At 42.0% G+C, this 23,932-nt stretch overlaps 1 protein-coding gene across 2 annotated transcripts in view; it reads left to right on the top strand.

The window, feature by feature from the left end:
- Window positions 1–23,932, top strand: part of pcxa (pyruvate carboxylase a) — a 493,922-nt gene that overhangs the window by 4,117 nt on the left and 465,873 nt on the right. Inside the window, exon 2 of one of the 2 annotated variants that reach the window (XM_060936333.1) lies at window positions 19,813–19,897. The exons of the other annotated variant lie outside the window; for it this stretch is intronic. The gene's annotated coding sequence lies outside the window, so the exon portion shown is untranslated. The remainder of the gene's footprint in view (window positions 1–19,812; window positions 19,898–23,932) is intronic. 2 annotated transcript variants of the gene reach the window in all.

Below are 23,932 nucleotides of genomic sequence, written 5' to 3'. Positions count from 1 at the left end.
CTGCCCACTGCTCTGGGTATGTGTGTGTGCTCATTGCTCATGGGTGTGTTCACTGCTTGTGCTTTCTTTCTTTTCTTTCTTTTTTGATTTGATTCAAATGAATCGACCATCTTCTGTAAAATATTTCATACTAATTAGGTCACGTTATAAATTGGCAATCGAGTCTGTGTTTATCCGACCAATCAGATTTGAGAGGACGACAATCCAGTAGTCTGTTGCTTGGAGCTTCATTTATGCTCCTGTTGTAATATAAACGCTTGACGTATCCACATTTACACTTGCACGCGTCCATATCTTCCTGCAAATTTTCATGCAAATAAGTTGTTCGGTGTGCTAGGAATTTGCAATACAAGCAAGAGATCATGTTTTCTCAATAGCCTGCCAGCTGGTTCTATCATCTAGGTTATCTTTGCTACAAGTAGAAAAGCATGGGACTTCCTCAATAACATGAGCTAAGTTAGTTAGCGATCTAGCTTGGTATGTAGATTCTGTGGCTAGAAATGTCAAGTTACTACATCGTCCTCTAATAATTTGCATAACGGGTGTGATGGGTTAAACGCTGGATCCTGTTTTGTGAGATTGTAATGCAGAATTACAGAATTTGTGCTCAAGTCCCCATCGATGAGGAGTTATAACATCAACGAAACTGACTTCATGTTAAAACTGTTAATGTTATCACGCTATCTTTTATCACCCAAATGAGGATGGGTTCCCTTTTGAGTCTGGTTCCTCTTAAGGTTTCTTCCTCATGGCATTTGAGGGAGTTTTTCCTTGCCACCGTAGCCACAGGCTCGCTCACTGGGGATAGATTAGGGATAAAATTAGCTCATGTTTAAAGGCATTTAAATTCTGTAAAGCTGCTTTGCGACAACAAAATGAACTTGACTTGACAATTAGTTATTGTTTACATGCATTGTTTGTTAGTTTGTGGAGAAGATCTGTAACCTGCTTCTATGATCAGAATCGAATTGTTAAGAGTCGAGATATAAACTTTAGTTGTAATAATGGTAATTATTGACCTTTTTGCTTTTGTAATGTATTTACATCTGTCAGCTTTCGAGGAGGTTTTTGTTTTGTTTGTTTGTTCCCAACTTAACTCAAAGTACTGAACAGATTTTGATAAAATTTAAGGAAAGGTGAGCCAAGGGTCAAGCAACATTTGATTAGATTTTGATGCAAATCCAGGAATTAATTTTTTTTTTTGTCTTTTCCTAATGTAACTCAAAAAGTAGTGAACAGATTTGGATGAAATTTGGTGGACAGCTTTAGTATTATTAGTACTGTATTATTACTATTATTGTTTTATTAGTATTGTTTGGTGGATAGCTTTTAGTATTATTTATTATATTAGTTCAAGTGATTTTTGATGTTATGTGGCTTGGCAGAGGTATGCACTCTACCGAGTGTACTAGTTTTCAATGTGTTTGTCATTGCTTGAGGTGTGGTAATAAGATATTAGGCTTCTGGGTCAAAGGTAATGGTCTTTACGGGCTGTTTCACATTCGTGGTTGTCTTTTTGAATAACGCCAACTAATGCCGCTTTTCCACTACAAACGCGGCTGAGTCGGGCTGAGCCGTGCCGTGCTGAGTCGGGCTGAGCGGGGCTGTTGGAGTTGCATTTCGACTACAACCGCGCTGAACCGTGCTGGCTGGAAGTGGGTGGACACATTGGGTGGAGTTAGTGAAAGTGGGTGGACGTCACGTGATGTCGTTAAGCAGCGCAAACAGTGACATCAGTGATCTTTTAAGCGGTAGTCTCACGACCCGAATAGTAAATAATAAACATGGAGGACATGGAGTCGTTAGTGTTGCTGGTCTTGGTGCTGTGGCTTGTTGTCACCGACAACGCCAACAGGTACTGGCAAGAGCGTATAGATGAGGCGAGGCGCATAAGGCTTCAGAAATTCTCGTAATTCGTAATTCTTCTCCTTCCGGGTTTGCGGTGTTTACAGATCCCAGCGCGCTCGCGGGGCGTGTGTGGGCATGTGAAGACACTCCTCTTCACCAATCAGTGCACAGGGGAGTGTCTGCTCACGCCCCCAGCCTCACTCGGCTCGCTTTGGCTCGCTTCAGCCCCACTCCAAAACGGTGCGAGTTTTAGGGGCTAAGCAGGGCTGAAGCGAGCCGAGTCGTGCTGGTTTTTGGTAGTCGAAACGCGAGCCGTGTCGGGCTGAAGCGAGCTGAAGTGAGCTGAAAAAGGGTAGTGGAAAAGGGCCATAACTCCTGCAACTAGGTCCAGCATGTTTCTATATATATGCTGGAGTTTCTTCTACCTTATTTTACAAGGACACACCTGCAGTCCTACCTACAGCAGTAATGTCCTTTTAAGTGCTTATAAATGTGTTTGTAAGAGCCAAATGTGGGCTCAGTTTTGACCTTGTGGTCATTTCATTTACACTACCGTTCAAGAGTTTGGGGTCACTTTGAAATGTCCTTATTTTTGAAAGAAAAGCACTGTTCTTTTCAATGAAGATCACTTTAAACTAATCAGAAATCCACTCTATACATTGCTAATGTGGTAAATGACTATTCTAGCTGCAAATGTCTGGGTTTTGGTGCAATATCTCCATAGGTGTATAGAGGCCCATTTCCAGCAACTCTCACTCCAGTGTTCTAATGGTACAATGTGTTTGCTCATTGCCTCAGAAGGCTAATGGATGATTAGAAAACCCTTGTACAATCATGTTAGCACAGCTGAAAACAGTTGAGCTCTTTAGAGAAGCTATAAAACTGACCTTCCTTTGAGCAGATTGAGTTTCTGGAGCATCACATTTGTGGGGTCGATTAAATGCTCAAAATGGCCAGAAAAATGTCTTGACTATATTTTCTATTCATTTTATAACTTATGGTGGTAAATAAAAGTGTGACTTTTCATGGAAAACACAAAATTGTCTGGGTGACCCCAAACTTTTGAACGGTAGTGTAATTCTACTTTAATTATTACGCTTCGATTTTATTGATTAAATTCAGAATTGCATTTTTCGCACTAACTATTTCAGTCAAAGTAACTTTTTTTTTTCTTTTTTTTTTTTGTAAACTAAGTGCCTCTGACAGGATCCTTTGTCCATCAAAAATGTCCTCTCTGGAAAACACTTGCCATATGATGAGGTTGTAAATGATTTTTGAGGAAAATATTTCTCTTTTGAAGCAGAATACTCTGTTGCTGCAGAGTTTAAAAAAAACAAAACAAAAAAAACAGGAATTGAAACAGATCCGAGACACAGTTGCAGCAGCACGTCACACAGGGCTCTACAGTGCACACATTTCACTCGCATTTGCGAGCGAATTTTTCGGCATGCGAACGACGAAAAAAAAACCCACATGCATTCGTGCGAGGGCTTCTTGCGGCCGACAATTTAGGAAAGCACTGAGCACAGACGCGACGAGTTTAACATTCTAAAATGTATCAAACGTTAAACTGCAAAGTATGTAAATCCAGCGCTGGATAGCCTACCTAATATAGTGTAACGAGTAACGGCCTGTATTGTTGTAAGTGTGTGTGTTCAGTGTTGTGTACGTGCGTGTGTGTGTTCTGCCTGCGCCTTGCTCCCTGTCTGTAGTTGCGTGCATCGCCTCTGTCTTGCACTGCGGTGGTTCCCACAGTAGCCGGGGTGTGTGTGTGTGAAAAAGTTAACTTTTTTTTTTTGCCGTTCTGCCATGCTAGTGCGTTTTACCAGGACATGAGATTTCAGCGTTTTTATTCTTCTCGGTCTGTAGCTTGAATAAGTTTAGGCTACTGAATAACACTTTCAGTTAAAGTTGAGTCTGGTGCTTTTGTGCTGACGCTACAATAGCCTACTATCACAATAAATATCCCCCGTAACATTTCCCGTTTTCTACTCATCTTTCTGTGATTGTCCCTCTTTCCCACGGTTGTATGTTGTGGGTGTGGCATTAGGTGGGAAAAGTGCTTTTTAGGGATTCATCAGATCATTCAACTGAGAGATAACTGAGAGCTGGTTCGGACCAGGCTGAGAAATATATTCGCTATGCAGAGAATAATGGCGTTTTTTAAAAGCAATGATGGTGGAAACAGAATAGAATAATTAGATGGAAAGCACCCACCCCAGTGCAAGCATTTAGATGGGAACATACAACACAGCAGAAAAACAAATAATATACAGTATATACAAATGGTGCGTGTCACAACACAGCAGAAAAACAAATAATATATATACAACTGGGCGTGTTGAGTTGCAGATGTTAATTGCACATTAATTATAGAAACTCAGTTCAGCTACAAAACTCAGGATATTGCACTGTATTTGGTATTGTATTGGGTATGGATGTAAAAGTGTAGAAATATAAAATATACAAAAGCTATAAAGACTAAAAAGTTGCTCTGTGAGGTTGCACTGTAATAAGTATTGCACTGTATCAGGTAAGTGTGAGAATATTGTCCTTTTAGGTCCTTGTTGGTGCATTGTTGCACCTGCCAGAAGTGGCATCAGTCAGTGCATGTAATTAGCCTTTTTCACATTACGTCACTTGCAGAAGAACCTCACATCCGTTTTCAGCCTTTTGAATGGAAGAAGAGGCGGCATGCTAATCTGCTGGCTAACAAGTAGCAACCATAGAAAGTCAGTAAACTTCCTTTCCAAAACAAGGCAGATAGGTGACTGGAATGGTCGCTAACAATACGTAATGATAAACAACAATGCGCAATATTATCATCAATCTTATCTGTGAATGACACAGTTTTGTTAACATATGTTGCCGCCGTATACCTCTTCTTCCATTCAAAAGGCTGAAAACGGATACGAGTTCCCCTGCAAGTGACGTAATGTGAAAAAGGCTAATTGTTCAAGGTGGTTATGGCCTGTTGGAAAAAACTGTTTTTGAGTCTGTTGGTCCTTGCTTTGATGCACCTGTAACGCCTGCCTGAGGGCAGCAAGTCAAAGAACTCAGAGCCAGGGTGGGAGCTGTCCTTGATGATGATGTTAGCTCTGCTGAGCTCTGCTTTCTGTTTAGCTACTGTTTGTTCATTCATTCAGTTGTTCGTTATTCATTTGTTTGTTCATTCATTCATTCTCAATTGAATTTTGCATTTTATGTGTTGGTGTGTCTAAGGTTTGCGCTGCAATAAACCTTTAAAATGAAAACCTACTTGTGCTTGTGCCCCCATTTTTTCCCTGTGCTCCTAAAATTTTTAACTTGGGAGCACGTGTGCTCCTGAAAAAAAAAGTTAGTGTAGAGCCCTGTCTTCACATGTGGTTGAAATGTGAGTCCGTCAAAAAGTGTCCTGTCTGGAAAACCACAAGGATCATCCCCACTTCAATTGTTACAGTTACCACCATGTACAAGCATCGCTGCACAGGACTTGAAAATTTGTACTTAATATACGTCACATTCATTTCAATGGTTTTTCACTTTGTATACGTTACTCTTCTGGACTAAAAGAAAGATGGTCCATTTTAGAAATGCACTTTTTATATGCTGTCTTTTGACCACAGGACTCATTCACTCCAATCCTGGTCACTTGTGATCGTGGGGAACCCTGTCATGACACTTCTGGCGGCGGCGTGCGGCACGGGTTGCTAGTTCAACCTCAGCTGGCTGGACCCCATCGCAGGTTCTGGCGCCACTTGTCTTGGTTTTGTGTGTCTTCATACCAAGTTGTACTGTTGATGGCAAATAGCTTCAGATCGTATTTCACGCAATCTTTCCATCTTTTTTTTTTTTTTTGGGCTGTCCATGCTCCTTGGTGCCGTTCTTTAGTTCTCCAAACAAAAGTTGTTTTGGGATGTGGTCCTCTTCCATCCTTGATACATGGCCTAACCACCTTAAATGATTTATTCTCAGCATTGTCTCCACAGTTGTTGAGTTGGCTCTTGACAGTACCTCTTGGTTGGTGATATGTTGCCACCAGTTGATGTTCATGATGCAACGCAGGGACTGTTGGTGAAACACTTCTAGTCTGTGGGTGTGATTAGCTAGAATGGCCCAGGTCTTGCTGCCATATAAGACAGTAGGGAGGACAACAGCTTTGTATACTGCAAGCTTTGGTTTTTCTGGAGAGTCATGATTGTTTCCAGCACCTTGAATCAAGGGACTTGTAGGCTGCTGCAGCACAAGATATCCTCCTACTGATTTCATGGCCCAGTGAGGCATCGTCAGATATTACACCGCCAAGGTATGTGAACATTGTGAACCCTCTTAAGCTGGTAATCATCCAACATGATAGGAGGGTGGTCATCACGGTTCTGGTGGAGGACTTCTGTTTTTACCTTGCTGATCGTCAAGCCCCAACTAGAGCGCGCAGTGTTCAGTGCGTGTGTGGTGGCTTGGAGACCTTCGACTTTATCGGTAGCACATGAGGCATCAACAACATATAGGAATACGCCTAGGGTTGTGGTGGGTACAGACTTGTTCTTCAGGCATCTAGTATTGAAAAGTTTCCCATCTTGTTTGTGTTTGATTTGGACACCAGAGTTTGGCTCGTCTTTGAAAGCATGCCTGAACACATAGGTGAAGAACAGAATGAACAAGGTTGGAGCTAATATACAGCCTTGCTGGAGGCCAGCAGTCACTTCAAATGGTTCTGTGTACTCTCCATTGATCAAGACCCTTGTGTTCATGCCATCATGAAAGCTTTGGATGATGTTGACTACCTTGTTGGGGATACCGATCTTCCAGAGGAGGCGCCACATAAGTGTTCTGTTCACCGTGTCAAAGGACTTGACGAGATCCAGAAAGATTATGTGAAGTTCACAGTGTTGCTCTCTGCTTTTTTTTCCTAGAAGTTGACGGAGGGCAAACATCCTATCATTCGTGGATTGTGCTTCAGGGAGGTGCTTCTCAACATGAGGCCATGTTGTGTTGAGGATTACCCGGGCGTAAAGTTTACCAACAACAGATAGGAGCGTTATTCCCCTGTAATTTCCACATGTAAAATGCATTTTTTCATCACAGTAACGTACCCTGTATATGACCTGTAGCGCTGAAATTCTGCGCAGTTCATTTCCATTTCAAAAGGTTTTTGGCAGCACAGAAACACACAAATCAGTGGTTTGATTTTTGGACCATTGTGGACCTGGAAATATACCCTGATTGTGAAACGGTCCTTTAAACACTTTAGCTTCTCCGTGTAAAGAGCAAAACATGACCAGGTGTGCTGTTATAGGAAAATAACTAACAACAAACTTCTGTGATGCCATTTATTATGTTCACATATTAGTACAACCCAAAGTTGAATTATTATTATTATTATTCCTTCTCTTGTACCATAGTAGTTAGATTTGTTATTAATTGAAGAATGAGACCTCATAATTTTTAACTGTTCACAGTTAAAATGACTGTTGTGGAAAGTTTGAGAAATTACTTCCTGTTATCGCTTGTTTTATAGCAGCAATAAACTGTCATTGCAACACCAGATGAAGGAAAAAAAACCAAAAAAAACCCAAACCCAGCTTATGGGAGCAAGAAAACGGAAAATGCAAAGTCCTCTGTCCTGAAGTCTCTCCTGTTGCGTTGTCACTGGACTCTTTCTTTTTAAATATTTAAATAAACATCTCCTTACAGAAAGCTTTTTTTTAATTAACAGCACATTTTTAATGCATGTACACTACCGTTCAAAAGTTTGGGGTCACCCAGACAATTTTGTGTTTTCCATGAAAAGTCACACTTTTATTCACCACCATAAGTTGTAAAATGAATAGAAAATATAGTCGAGACATTTTTCTGGCCATTTTGAGCATTTAATCGACCCCACAAATGTGATGCTCCAGAAACTCAATCTGCTCAAAGGAAGGTCAGTTTTATAGCTTCTCTAAAGAGCTCAACTGTTTTCAGCTGTGCTAACATGATTGTACAAGGGTTTTCTAATCATCCATTAGCCTTCTGAGGCAATGAGCAAACACATTGTACCATTAGAACACTGGAGTGAGAGTTGCTGGAAATGGGCCTCTATACACCTATGGAGATATTGCACCAAAAACCAGACATTTGCAGCTAGAATAGTCATTTAGCACATTAGCAATGTATAGAGTGGATTTCTGATTAGTTTAAAGTGATCTTCATTGAAAAGAACAGTGCTTTTCTTTCAAAAATAAGGACATTTCAAAGTGACCCCAAACTTTTGAACGGTAGTGTATTAACAATCGTAGATTGCGGCGTATCCATCAGACTAGTCACTGTGAATGAGTTGTTACTTTATACCCTGTCCACACTAGGGATTTTGTACCGATACGAAAGTACTTTCGTACCACGACACCTGTCCACACTAGCAACTATACTGGTACTGTATCGGAACGAAACCCACAAATGTATGGGTTTCGTACCGGTACAGTATCGGTACTATAGCGCTTCACGTAGTGTGGACAGATGAATCGACTCTGTATCGATACCAGGGCTCTACAGTGCGCAAATTTCACTCGCATTTGCGAGCGAATTTTTCGGCATGCGAATGACGAAAAAAAACGCGCATTCGTGCGAGGGCTTCTTGCGGCCGACAATTTAGGAAAGCACTGAGCACAGACGCAACGAGTTTAACATTCTAAAATGTATCAAATGTTAAACTGCAAAGTATGTAAATCCAGCGCTGGATAGCCTACCTAATATAGTGTAACGAGTAACGGCCTGTATTGTTGTGTGTGTGTGTGTTCAGTGTTGCGTACGTGCGTGTGTGTGTGTTCTGCCTGTGCCTTGCTCCCTGTCTATAGTTGCGTGCATTGCCTCTGTCTTGCACTGCGGTGGTTCCCACGGTAGGGGGGGAGAGAGTGAAAAAGTTAAATTTTTTTTGCCGTTCTGCCATGCTAGTGCGTTTTACCGGGACATGAGATTTCAGCATTTTTATTCTTCTCGGTCTGTAGCTTGAATAAGTTTAGGCTACTGAATAACACTTTCAGTTAAAGTTGAGTCTGGTGCTTTTGTGCTGACGCTACAATAGCCTACTATCACAATAAATATCCCCCGTAACATTTCCCGTTTTCTACTCATCTTTCTGTGATTGTCCCTCTTTCCCACGGTTGTATGTTGTGGGTGTGGCATTAGGTGGGAAAAGTGCTTTTAAGGGATTCATCAGATCATTCAACTGAGAGATAACAGAGCTGGTTCGGACCGAGCTGAGAAATATATTCGCTATGCAGAGAATAACGGCGTTTTTTTTAAAAGCAATGATGGTGGAAACAAGAATAAAAGAACGGACGAGGAAGAAAGTGTAGTGAAGAAAGCTAGAATGACGGGAGAAGGTGTGGGAAAATTATATAATGAGATGGAAAGCACACACCCCAGTGCAAACATTTAGATGGGAACATACAACACAGCAGAAAAACAAATAATATATATACAACTGGGCGTGTTGAGTTGCAGATGTTAATTGCACATTAGTTATAGAAATTCAGTTCAGCTACAAAACTCAGGATATTGCACTGTATTTGGTATTGTATTGGGTATGGATGTAAAAGTGTAGAAATATAAAATGTACAAAAGCTATAAAAACTAAAAAGTTGCTCTGTGAGGTTGCACTGTAATAAGTATTGCACTGTATCAGGTAAGTGTGAGAATATTGTCCTTTTAGGTCCTTGTTGGTGCATTGTTGCACCTGCCAGAAGTGGCATCAGTCAGTGCATGTAATTAGCCTTTTTCACATTACGTCACTTGCAGAAGAGCCTCACATCCGTTTTCAGCCTTTTGAATGGAAGAAGAGGCGGCATGCTAATCTGCTGGCTAACAAGTAGCAACCATAGAAAGTCAGTAAACTTCCTTTCCAAAACAAGGCAGATAGGTGACTGGAATGGTCGCTAACAATACGTAATGATAAACAACAATGCGCAATATTATCATCAATCTTATCTGTGAATGACACGGTTTTGTTAACATATGTTGCCGCCGTATACCTCTTCTTCCATTCAAAAGGCTGAAAACGGATACGAGTTCCCCTGCAAGTGACGTAATGTGAAAAAGGCTAATTGTTCAAGGTGGTTATGGCCTGTGGGAAAAAACTGTTTTTGAGTCTGTTGGTCCTTGCTTTGGTGCACCTGTAACGCCTGCCTGAGGGCAGCAAGTCAAAGAACTCAGAGCCAGGGTGGGAGCTGTCTTTGATGATGTTGTTAGCTCTGCTGAGCTCTGCTGAGCTCTGCTCTCTGTTTAGCTACTGAGCAATTCCAGCGTTATGGAAGTGACACTTGAACTCAAAATGGCAACAAATGACCCAGTGCATGTTTTATTGTCTCCCAGTATTTAAACAGGTGTTGCATATTTTAAGGCTGTACCATACTGGAGAAGTGATAGAACAAGAACAATTCCCATAGTACATCTAGGGCATGCCAGAAAACGCCAATAAAAGATGCGTTATGGATGTGACAGAAAAAGTATCACTTTTCTTGGGTGACTGTACATTTTTATCAAACTCTGTGAAATTGTAAACCTAATGTCGAAATGGAGATATCCATTTGATAGAGGGGTCCAAGGTGAACATTAAAAAATCTTTGTTTAAAATATTTTGTATTTCATGCAGAGTTTCGGAAGGAAAAGTCAGCGTTATGGATGTGACGAAATTCCGTTATGGATGTGACGCGTCTGAAATAGACATGGCATATGTTTAGAAAATCAGCAATTTAACCACCATAACCCTTTGAAAAACTCTCTAAATATCAGCTAAAACTATCAAAGTTCTTAAATAATATTTAGGATGGCTATTGTTTTGCTGTTTTGTGGATTTTAGCATACATTTCTGTGGCTTGTGGCAATAATATAGAATTCATGATCAAAGTTGATTTTAGCTTGGGTTTTACATTATAAGAAAGAAAGACTGACAGTGACATATTAGGTTGGTTACAAATTGGTTCAACTTATTCACATCTGTAAAATACAGGCCTAGGTGAGATCTCTGGGAGTGGTTTTGATGTATTACATGTTGCTTTATTTTTGCATGGTGAGGTTGACATTTACATGGAATTGCCCTACTGTTTGTTCATTCATTCAGTTGTTCGTTATTCATTTGTTTGTTCATTCATTCATTCATTCATTCTCAATTGAATTTTGCATTTTATGTGTTGGTGTGTCTAAGGTTTGCGCTGCAATAAACTTTTAAAATGAAAACCTACTTGTGCTTGTGCCCCCATTTTTTTTTTTTTTTCCCTGTGCTCCTAAAATTTTTAACTTGGGAGCACGTGTGCTCTTGGAAAAAAAAAAGTTAGTGTAGAGCCCTGATCGATACAAGTATCATGCGCAAAGTCACATACCTCAATCGATGTCTTTGCTGAATAAAATAGTGAAGAACGGAGATTCGTTTGTTTCTTTCTCAACTGCCTCACGCGTTTTATACGATTCGACTGAATAAATGACCACCAGAAATACAGACTGTACATTGACAACAAAAAGCACACGCACGTTGTTTCATCCGCCATATTCTCGGAAGGAAGTTACTCAGTAACCACGGAAACATTTCGCGCACACGCATTTCAACTACCATGAAAGAAAACTGCAAACATTTCTCGCTAGTGTGGACAGATGCACTAAACTGTACCGATATACTTTGTATCAATACAGTTATACCGCTTTTGTACCGGTATAAGTGTGAACACAGCAATAGAAACAATAACTTATTAGAATGAGTGCATTAATGTAAACCTGTGTTTTTAAATTGCAGCCGGAAATATTGTCATTGCCGTGCTCATCTCATCTCATTATCTGTAGCCGCTTTATCCTTCTACAGGGTCGCAGGCAAGCTGGAGCCTATCCCAGCTGACTACGGGCGAAAGGCGGGGTACACCCTGGACAAGTCGCCAGGTCATCGCAGGGCTGACACATAGACACAGACAACCATTCACACTCACATTCACACCTACGGTCAATTTAGAGTCACCAGTTAACCTAACCTGCATGTCTTTGGACTGTGGGGGAAACCGGAGCACCCGGAGGAAACCCACGTGGACACGGGGAGAACATGCAAACTCCACACAGAAAGGCCCTCACCGGCCACGGGGCTCGAACCCAGGACCTTCTTGCTGTGAGGCGACAGCGCTAACCACTACACCACCGTGCCGCCCCCATTGCCGTCCTGTTTATTTAAAAAAAAAATCAACACCTTCTGACCAATCAGAATAGAAAATTAGCCAGCGTTGTGATAATTTGGATATTAAGGTGACTGCTTGTAGCTTTTGTATGTGATTCTTGTTTTATGTGACAGAACACGGAATGTAAACGTTCTGCTTGAACGATCGATGTTGACACTTGCAGCAATCTGTGTTTACCTGGACGTCAGACTTGCTACAAAGGACTCGGAGCATGACTACATACTTCGCTTTCCTCACCTTTCATAGGTTTCTAATGTACAAGTCTGTTACATAAGTTTTAAGTGGTTAATAGTGAAAATCTGTCTGAAATCTACATTTGATGCTTTGAGTTTTCGCCTCGGTTTGTGTCTCTTTTCCCAACGCAAGTCAAAAAGTAGTGAACGGATTTTGATGTAATTTGGAGGAAAGGTGGGCCATGGGCAAAGGAACAATTGGTTAGATTTTGATGTAAATCCGGATATGCACGTGGATCTAGGATCCAGTTATGTATGTGGATCCAGGATTGTTTTTGTTTGGTACCAACGTAAGTCAAAAAGTAATGAACGGATTTGGATGAAATTTGGTGGACAGCTTTAGTATGATCCTTGGTTCAAGTGATTTTGATATTACGTGGCTTGGTGCAGATATACACTCTACTGGATGCACTACTAGTCATGACTATCTTTTTTTTTTTTTTTTAATGTTTAGGACACTGTTGTAGTCGAGTCACTAAACCTCGAGTTCCCAGTATTCAAGTCCAAGTCATGAAAGAAAATGTTGAGTCGAGTCTGAGAACAAGACTCCACCCGCACCATTTGACGGTGGCTGTTGCTGCCTTTATGTGAAACCGTCGCTCAGCAAGCCCCGCCCACTATCAACAGGGCAAATAACATGAGAGAGGGTTAACACTAGCTAGTTCATCGCTCGGCAAGCAAGCCCCGCCCACTATCAACAGAGCAATGAACATAGCGTGTCACTTCCTTCTCTGGGTGGAGTCTTGCCAAATGACGATTGAAGTTTGAGGTTGTTCCCGTCGTCTCCTCGATAGTTCTTCTAAATACTGAACGCATAGCAGTGCATTCCCCCCCCACTGCGCGAGAAGTCTGTATAAGCAAAGCGGACAATCCTAGGGGCTTCTCTCCAGGCATTTTAGCGCCGTTAATGTTAGTTTTTTTTCCTGAACATGACGTATGAACAGGTGAATGTGCATTCTCTTGCACGAAATTAGTATCAAAATTGATGTCAATATAAATACCTTATGGTAAATTATTATGGCATGTTAAAGAAAATAAAGAAAAAAATCGGAGTCCTCGTCTCCAATTTACAAGTCCGAGTCATCGGCGCTCGAGTCCTAGTCAAGTCACGAGTCCTTAAAATTAGGGCACGAGTCGGACTCGAGTACTGCAAGCCTGGTGTATGAACATGCAAACGTTTTGGATTGTCGGAATACTGTTAGAACCACCTGGTACATACAGTATACTGCAACATCAAAATTTCTGCCTACATTTTACTATAATTTTCTGTTTGTTTAGCCAAGATGCAAGAGTGTGCCAGATGTTGGCATCTTGTTACAGCTGTGTTGTAATTCATTTTAGTGTGACCATCTTATGGTGAGAACTCAGGAATTTTCTTTCAGTTCAGGGTCAAAGCTGGACATTTGTTTTGAATGTTCTGGGTCTGTAAATATCAGCGTGTTGCTGAGCCATGACTCTACATCCTTTATTAGGGAGCAGGAAACGCTTTATTAGGAGCCCAGAACACACATCTGTTTGTAATGTCCTCGGAAAGGATTCTTGTGGTCTTTGACATGTTTTAAAGGAACAGTCCACCGTACTTCCATAATGAAATATGCTCTTATCTGAATTGAGACGAGCTGCTCCGTACCTCTCCGAGCTTTGCGCGACCTCCCAGTCAGTCAGACGCAGTCAGACGCGCTGTCACTCCTGTTAGCAATGTAGCTAGGCTCAGTATGGCCAATGGTATTTTTTGGGGCTGTAGTTAGATGCGACCAAACTCTTCCACGTTTTTCCTGTTTACATAGGTTTATATGACCAGTGATATGAAACAAGTTCAGTTACACAAATTGAAACGTAGCGATTTTCTATGCTATGGAAAGTCCGCACTATAATGACAGGCGTACTCACACCTTCTGCGTGCTTCGGCAGCGCATTGATACGGAGCTCAGATATTAATGCGCTGTCGAAGCGTGCAGATGGTGTTAGTACACCTGTCATTATAGTGCGGACTTTCCATAGCATAGAAAATCGCTACGTTTCAATTTGTGTAACTGAACTTGTTTCATGTCACTGGTCATATAAACCTATGTAAACAGGAAAAACGCGGAAGAGTTTGGTCGCATCTAACTACAGCCCCAAAAAATACCATTGGCCATACTGAGCCTAGCTACATTGCTAACAGGAGTGACAGCGCATCTGACTGCGTCTGACTGACTGGGAGGTCGTGCAAAGCTCGGAGAGGTACGTAGCAGCTCGTCTCAATTCAGATAAGAGCATATTTCATTATGGAAGTACGGTGGACTGTTCCTTTAAAACCACTAGCTTGTTATTTTTGTCCTGCAATGTTGAGAAAGTAAAGATGCCTGCTAGTACTGAGTGCAGAGTCAAGCTTAGTCAGTACTTCACCTCTGACTGATATCTTATGGAGGCCAGCAGGTGCTAGTTAATATGATCCCATGCTGGTGTATTAAGAAACCTGATGCCTCTAGTTGAATCAGGCTGCAGTGCAGCTGATACTGGAGGAAGTCCATTGGTGAGTGTTGGCTCATTCACTTTTTTTTTTTTTTGAAAGAATATTATACGGAATATATTGATGTTTTATAATACAGCTGTATAGATTAATAATAGGGTGGTACGGTGGTGTAGTGGTTAGCGCTGTCGCCTCACAGCAAGAAGGTCCAGGTTCGAGCCCCGTGGCCGGCGAGGGCCTTTCTGTGCGGAGTTTGCATGTTCTCCCCGTGTCCGCGTGGGTTTCCTCCAGGTGCTCTGGTTTCCCCCACAGTCCAAAGACATGCAGGTTAGGTTAACTGGTGACTCTAAATTGACCGTAGGTGTGAATGTGAGTGTGAATGGTTGTCTGTGTCTATGTGTCAGCCCTGCGATGAGCTGGTGACTTGTCCAGGGTGTACCCCGCCTTTCGCCCGTAGTCAGCTGGGATAGGCTCCAGCTTGCCTGCGACCCTGTAGAAGGATAAAGAGAGATAATGAGACTTTTTTATTTTTTTAAAATTACTACTGTACAATTATTAAGAAGCAAAATCAACCTTTTTCACTCTTTATTTCCTCGTGTTTCTCTCATACCCCTTGTCCACCAACTGGGAACGGGTTCCGTTCTGGTTCGCGCCCCAAATTTTGAACCGTTCAAACCATTCCAACGAAAAATAAATTGTTCCGGAACGTGAAAAGTAGGCTCCCAGCTGGAACCAATACACAGTTGGGGCTTTTTTTTTTCCTCTTCTCCCCTCAGCACGAGCCATGACCTCAGTCAGCGTGTCAATAGTTTGGCAAGAAAGCAGAGCGCAGCAATGGAAACGGATACATCTTCAGGGGAAAAAAAAAAAACGGAATGAAAACAAATATCTACAGAAGTAGAACAAAACCTTTCAGGTGATCAATGCACTCCATCATCTACTGTTTACTTCCACTGTGCATTATGCAACGTCCTTGATTCATGATGCGTCCTTGATTGCAATGATTCCACTGAAAACTGGTGAAGATTTGGGCCGGTGTCGTACCTTGGTGCTAGCTAGGGCTAAAGAATCCTGAATGGAACTGGTTCAAGAACCTGTTCCCTGTTGGACATAAAGGGGTTTCAGTGTTTTCTGAGCCTGTTAGTCTTGGTGAGGAAGGTGTGGTCTATATAGCTGTCAGTGACAGTAAAGGAAGCATAGTTTTGGTGCGTCTTGGTCATCGGGAAAGAGACGTGGCGCAGTCACAGTGACTGAGGCATGGCCGAGGTAGCGGTCAGCTCCAGGGAAAGAGTCATGGCCGAGACATCTGCCGGTCACAGCGGAGGAGGTGCGGCCTGTGCAGCCGCCGGTCACGTGTAAAGCTCATAAAAATCTACTTTAACCACATGTTTACATTTCCAGGCCTGATTGGTGACGTTCTACTGTAGTGAACGTTCATATTCATGCAACATTTTGGACAGTAGAGCAACAAGAAGTAACATTAGCAACAAGCTAGCTGACTAACGTTCGTGATGATAACTTTTTTTTTTTTTTTATGTTGATGATTATGGCGGCACGGTGGTGTAGTGGTTAGCGCTGTCGCCTCACAGCAAGAAGGTCCTGGGTTCGAGCCCCGTGGCCGGCGAGGGCCTTTCTGTGTGGAGTTTGCATGTTCTCCCCGTGTCCGCGTGGGTTTCCTCCGGGTGCTCCGGTTTCCCCCACAGTCCAAAGACATGCAGGTTAGGTTAACTGGTGACTCTAAATTGACCGTGAGTGTGAATGGTTGTCTGTGTCTGTGTCAGCCCTGTGATGACCTGGCGACTTGTCCAGGGTGTACCCCGCCTTTCGCCCGTAGTCAGCTGGGATAGGCTCCAGCTCGCCTGCGACCCTGTAGAAGGATAAAGCGGCTACAGATAATGAGATGAGATGTTGATGATTATCACCTCAGACCAGTGATTTAAGTGTTATAGAATTAACCAAATACTTTGTCTGTATATGAAGTGATCTAAAGCGTATATTACGAGTTTCCATTTAACCTCAAACGGAGCATATCAGGAGCCGAAAGATTCCACATCTTCCATGTCTCTGAGAAGTACTTCACGTTAGTTTGGCTGTTGTACATTTCATGTTGTTTACAGATGGGTTTAGTGAGCGAAATTACCTGAAGAGTGTGTGAGAGAAGAATATCTTCTTAAACATCTCAGTGAAACCAGACTAAACTGCTGGAATGTCACTTTCATGCCTCAGGCTTGGCTGACTAGTTTACAGCTTTCATTATTTTGGAGTTTGTCCATTTATACGAGACTGTTTTCCCTCTACAAGTTGGGGCAACACACTCAGGGTATTGTTCATCTGTGATGGCGCAGGGTGTGGACAAGGCTAAGAACTAGGTCATTCTGAGACAGCAGATTTACAAGCTTGATTAAATCCAACGTTTGAATATATTGCTGTTATTGAAATCTGCATGGTAGCATGAAGGAAGAAATAGTCTTTTGGAATACCATTGTACTTGTCCTCAAAACCCTAAAAATAGGTTAAACGGAGCTTTGTAAAACTTTTGTAGTTCAGTGCACTCGCTTGTACTTCTGAGATTTATCCCCCCCCCCCCCAAATACGCATCACGTTATTGTATAATGCTAGTGTGCTGTAATAGCAGTTAAACACTTAATACCCGTTCCCAGGAATTGCTACTTAAAGTACCAGGCAGGCAGTATCTGATACATCATCGGCTTATCGTTGTGCAGAAGAAATGCTTGACTATTAGAGTTTAGGAATAGTGTCGCCATATTAAGGCGAAGAGATGAAGTCAGTTTATTTTAAGAAGTCCAGTTTATTAGCGGAGCGCTGCTTCATTGTCCAGAACGTACAGTGGTGCTTGAAAGTTTGTCCATCTTTGTGAATTTTCTATATTTCTGCATAACATCATCTGATTTTCAAGTCCTAAAAGTAGCGAAAGAGAACCCAATTAAACCAACAAGACAAACATATTATACTTGGTCATGTATATGGGTCCGTCTCAGAAACTGGTCTCTCATTTGGGACATTATGGTAAAAAAAAAAAATGTTCTAATTTTACTTTTTTTTTTTGCATTTACCTAACACTCAATGTTTTTTTGTCATGTTTAATAAGAATAAAGATAGTATCTTGCTTTATCTGGCCTCCACTTTGAAATTTTTTTTTTATTACAATTCAAATGCTTTTGTAAAATTGATTTGCATATAAAATAACTACATCATGAAGAATTAAAGCCCCTCCTTCACAGATGAGTGAAAATATTGAATAAATTTCCTCTTTTTGATTTGCTTGGGTTAAAAATGCCAAGTTATGATGACTGAATTGATTATTCACTTAAATATGAATAATATGATACATTTTGGGTATTTGATATGGCGAAGTAGGACACAATGGAAAAATCAAGAACACACCGGAAAGATGAGAATAACGGCGGTGGTAAAAGAACAGCGACTGTACCGGCTGAAGGTCGCGCGGGTCTCTGCTGCGGCGCGCAAGCAACGGGACATCACTACCGCACCGGGCGGGGCAAAATGACTGGCCGTAGATTCTATCAAAAGTTCGATCTAAATTGACCATGGTTGCAAAATATTGGCCAAAAATACGCAAACACTACGAAATATGAAAGTAAGATGAAAAAGAAACATTCTATTGCCTTATACTGCAAGACTAAAACAAAATAAAACTGTCAAAACTCACCTTTTCAGTGATAACGTCCGAACAGATCACTCGCGTAACAGAAAGACCGCAAATGGAAAGAACGATCGACTTCTAACTGTTGGAGTGGAAAATTCCATTCTACACATGCAAATTGTTAATGTGTGTCCTTCCCCGCACACAAATATCACGCTACGGTAAAAAATAGACCACAACTCATTTTATAGCTCAGAAATTCATACAAGAGCAGCTACCATCGTAACATTCTGTCAGAAACATATTCTATACCTAACTTTCAGCTTTCGTTTTAAAAAACAAAATCGCAGATTTATAACTAAGTTTTTATATGGCGTAGTGATTTTAAGTTCCTACTTTTGGTGAGGTAGTGACCTTGACCCTGAGGCTTTCCGTTTAGATCAAAACACACGATCGTATTGGTTTTGGGTTTTGCGGAAAATGGAGTCACGACGGTGATGAAATATTTTGCATGATGTTTTATTACGGTTATGATTATTCTGTGAGCGCACCAATCCTTAGGTGTATAAAGTTACAACTTAAAATACAGTTAAGGCCTCTGCATGCTCTTGCGACAAGGCTTTCGCAGATAGCTTTTCGCAGACAGTTGTAATTTATCGTTGAGCGCGGAGTAATAGACGTGCGCGATGTTATTCACCGGCACAGCGCAAGGGGGCGCGAAGTCGCTAGGAGTAGTTGGTGGGTGTGGTTAGTGGAGTGTTTATCCTCCGGTTACTTATAATGACTAGAACTTTTTTTTTTTTATAATGACTAGAACTCGAGTCGTATAGATGTCCGTACTTCCTCAATCAACCGCTCTTCATGCTGCTCCATCTTCGCTCGTGTTTTTAAAAATGCCGGTCGTGAAAACAAAACAAACCGGGAAAGTAGGGAAGCGGAAGTGCGTGTACAGCAGATGTAGAGTGGACCAATCAGAGCCCTCTTGTCTGCGACGCTGTCTGCGAGGCTTCTGCGGTGGTCACAATTTTTGGGAGGTGCGCACAGAGCGTCTGCGAAGGTGGGGGGGCTACGCAGACACTGTCTGCGACGCTATCTGCGAGGACTGGGTTGTCAGCATAAATTGGCCTTTAGTGATAACTGTAGACTTTTCAGTGGACTACAACCTTTTAAGGGAATGCGATGTAGTCAACCATTTATCATGTCCCAGATCAAGCTGCCATTTTTCCACAAACTTGCAGAATTTTTGCCAAATTCTGAATAGAGTATTCACATCAAAGATTGTTTTATCTGTATTATTTCTTTCATCATTTTATGTCAAATTAAAACCAACATCACCATTCAAAACCGTATAGTTTATTGACTGTGAGTATATTTAGTGGGGTACCCCCACAGTACCCAGTTTCTGAGACAGACCCTTTTATGAAGGAAAATGATCCGTTATGACAAATCGGTGAGTTCTAAAAGTACGCGAACCTTTGTTTTCAGTATCTGGTGTGGCCTCCTTGCGTGGAAATGACTGCACTGAAACTTTTCCGGTAATGGTGGATCAGTCCTGCACATCGGATTGGAGGTATTTAATCCCGTTCCTCTGTTCGAAACGGCTTCAACTCTGGGATGTTGGTGGGTTTCGTCACACGAACTGCTCACGCAACATTTCTGTCGGATTAAGGTCAGGACTTTGACCTTAATTCCAAAACATTTTATGATTTTCTTTTTTCAACCACCATTTTCGAGTAGAATGGCTTGTGTGCTTAGGGTTGCTGTCTTGCTGCATAACTCACTTTCCGTTGAGATCCTGTTTACAAACCGGTCCAAACCATGATCCTACCACCACCATGTTTCACACATGGGATAAGGTTCTTCTGCTGGAATGTTTTCCTTTCTCCAAATGCAACACTTCTCATTGAAACCAAAATGCTCTATTTTGGTCTCATCAGACCACAGAATGTTCCCAGTAGGCTTCTGGCTTGTCCACATGATCTTTAGCAAACTCTTGTTGGTCAACAGTGTTCTTTTTGGAGAGAAGTTAGTTCCCCCTTGCAACCCTGCCATGCACACCATTATTGATCAGTGTTCTCCTGATGGTGGTCCCATGAAAGTTACCATTAACCAATGTGAGAGAGGCCTTTAGTAGCTTAGAAGTTACTCTGGGTTCCTTTTCTCTTTACTTAGTTCAGCAGTTCTTGACATAATATGGATTACTACAGTTGTGGAATAGGGCTATTTACTGTGTTTTTATTATTTACTGTTTGAGCTCTCTGCCCAAACTTGGGGAGTGAGCAGTGGATATGTCACTATTAGTGTTCTATCACTACTACAGGGAGTGACGACCCTGCCCCACATGAATCCCAGGCTCACCTGGCTCCGGCTGACAGCACCTGTTAAGGGCCCCTTTCCAGGGTACGGCCAATAGAGTGCCTCTGACAGCAGGAAGGCGCTGTCTTACTCAAGCAGAAGACATTCTTGCAGTATGGTGGTTGAGTAAGGGATCTTGGTGTTTGGATGAACTGAGTTTTACAAAGTCAACGAGCAACAGAACCGTCCAGTTAGAGGAAACTGCAGGGCAGCTTTGGAGCTTCCCAGTCATTGCAATCTTTTGTGCCATCAGAATACAAGCTCTTAAGTCCAGAGAGGGGCGGCACGGTGGTGTAGTGGTTAGTACTGTTGCCTCACAGCAAGAAGGTCCTGGGTTCGAGTCCAATGGCTGATGGGGGACCTTTCTGTGTGGAGTTTGCACGTTCTCCCCGTGTTTGCGTGCGTTTCCGCCACAGTCCAAGGACATGCAGGTTAGGTTAATTGGTGGCTCTAAATTGACCGTAGGTGTGAACATGAATGTGAATGGTTGTTTGTCTCTGTGTTGGCCCTGCAATGACCTGGCGACTTGTCCAGGGTGTACCCCGCCTCTCGCCCATGGTCAGCTGGGATAGGCTCCAGCTTGCCTGCGACCCTGTACAGGATAAGCGGTTACGGAAAATGGATGGATGAAGTCCAGAGAGGCATTTACTGGGGGCATGACAATAAATGGCCTGACTTACCATGCAAGGTATGGAGGTGCAGGAAAACCGAAGGCTAAACACCCACCTCGTCGTCATCGGGCACGATGGACTACCATAACGTAACTGATCTCAAATGCGTTAAGAAGGCAAGTTAATTAATTAACTTTTGACGAGGCACACCTGTTAATTGAAAAGCGTCCCGGGTGACTCCCTCATGAAGCTGGTTAAGATGATGCCAATAGTTTGCAAAGTTTCAAGGTAACCGCTGGATACTTTGAAGAATCTAAAATATGAAGCATTTTTTTAAAGACTTTTTTTTGTTTTTGTTTACTATATATATTCCAGATGCTGTTTCATAGTGCTGATGTCACTGTAGAAAATAGTCACGATGCAGAAAACCCTATGAACGAGTAGGTGTGTCCAGACTTTTGACTGGAACTGTACATAATGATACTTGATGACCGTATGCTGTAGAAAAATATTGTGATGTGATACCCTGCTACTTCGAAGCAGGTGGACCTTTTGAAATTTTTTGCAGCGTTTAGTTTTGCCATTGCGTCTTCACACACGTTATCTTTCCTCATTAAAGTGAAGTGTAGCTTTTGACCCAGTAAATACTGTATGTTTAGATATTGCCCAAGTGAGGGAGTGTATGTGATAAGTGAGCAGTATGACCTTGCTTGCTTGTTTCTCTCTTTCTCCTCTATTCTACAATGTTATGCATCATGTAGCTGCTTGTCGCTTTGGATTGAGTCGTTAAATGGTTATTCATCGTATGTTGGCAGGAGCTTATTACTGGTTCTAGAGCTGGCTTCTGGGAAAGACGTCTCGTCATGGCATTCAGTCTCCCTTTGTCTTCTCCATTTTCTCATCCAGCAGTTAAATAATGGTTGCTTATTCAGGTGTGCCATTTCTTTTCCCCTGTTGCCCCGTTTCTCTTTTGTACGTCTTTTCAGCCTGATCTTGTAACAGCAGCACAGTGGCGTCTAGTGATTCCTCTGTCTCTGTGACAGCACGGTTTCTCACAGTGGGAAGTTGTAAGATGGGTTTTACGACTTCAGCTCTGCCTGGATGTGGAATTGTGCAACACCAGAACAGGGCTGGAAACGACTTCTAGGTGTCTGTGAGCTAGAGAGTAAATAATGTCTGCTTGAGTTCGTTTTGGTATTGGATGTGGCAAACTGTTTAACATTTGATTTGACTTGTTTGATGTGGAATTCCATTTGGCCTTCATAATCTGGTTGACCTCTTTCAGGTCCAGGTTTATCTTATCGGAAATGAACTGGGCAGCGGTTTTAAAAGCTGCAGCATTGCAGCATACTCCGGATTTCAAATGTATTCAAATGGAAAAGCTAATCGGAGAGTGAAATGTGATGTGTATTCGAAATTGCAAATTGAGATTCTCCGTTCACACTCGAAATGAAAGCCATTTATTTTTAATTCATTTGCGCGAGCAGCACTGGTGCGAATTGTTACACTCATTCAGGATCTTTCTTCTACTAATGTTTTTTCAGATGCTACAGTATTTCTCCCTGAGTTTTCAACCAGTCATCAAATTTGACATGAAGAATACCTCTGGGCTGAATTACGTTGCTATGACTTTTGGTGCTGATCTGGATCACTGAACTTGAATGATCCATGAAAAATGGGCTTTTATTCTCCCCATTTTCAAGTTCCATTCTCTATCTCTCACCGTTCCGGGCCTATAGGCTATGGTGACCAGACGTCCTGGTTTGTAATAGCTAGTGCAAGTCACTGAGATGTCAGTCACAGTCTTGATCCAGTTCTTCTGCCTCCTTCTATTATTATCCTCCTAACATTTTTGTGATGCTATTTCGCCCTCAGTTTTCAACCAATCACCAAATTTGACATGAAGAATACTTCTGGGCTGAATTACGTTGCTAGGACTTTTGGTGCTGATCTGGATCACCGAACTTGAATGATCCATGAAAAATGGGCTTTTATTCCCCCCATTTTCAAGTTTCATTCTCTATCTCGTACCGTTCCAGGTCTATAGGGTACAGTGACCAGACGTCCCGTTTTGTAAGAGCTAGCACAAATCACTGAGACGTCAGTCACAGTCTTGATCCAGTTCTTCTTCCTCCTCCTCTTAGTCTCCTAACGTTTTTTAGGACACTTATTTCTCCCCTCAGTTTTCAACCAATCACCACGTTTCACGTGAAGAATACCTCTGGGCTGAATTATGTTGCTATGACTTTTGGTGTTGATCTGGATCACTGAACCGGAATGATCCATGAAAAACGGGCTTTTTTTTTTTTCCTCCTCACTAAGCGTCATTCTCTATCTTTCTCTTACCGTTCGGGCTCTATAGGGCACGGTGACCAGACGTCCTGGTTTGTAAGAGCTAGTGCAAATCACTGTGAACGTTAGTCACAGTCTCTATCTAGGTCTTCTTCTTATTCTCCTAATGTTTTTTTTTAGGATTCCATTTTTCCCTGAGTTTTCAGCCTATCATCAAATTTCACATGAAGAATACCTCTGGGTTGAATTACGTTGCTATGACTTTTGGTGCTGATCTGGATCACTGAACCGGAATGATTTATGAAAAACGGGCTTTTTATTTCTATTCACTTAATTCTGTCAATTTT

The sequence above is a fragment of the Neoarius graeffei genome, chromosome 12, assembly GCF_027579695.1.
Source record: "Neoarius graeffei isolate fNeoGra1 chromosome 12, fNeoGra1.pri, whole genome shotgun sequence".
In the NCBI taxonomy this organism is placed as follows: Eukaryota; Metazoa; Chordata; class Actinopteri; order Siluriformes; family Ariidae; genus Neoarius; species Neoarius graeffei.
This window is presented reverse-complemented; position numbering and strand designations above follow the sequence as displayed.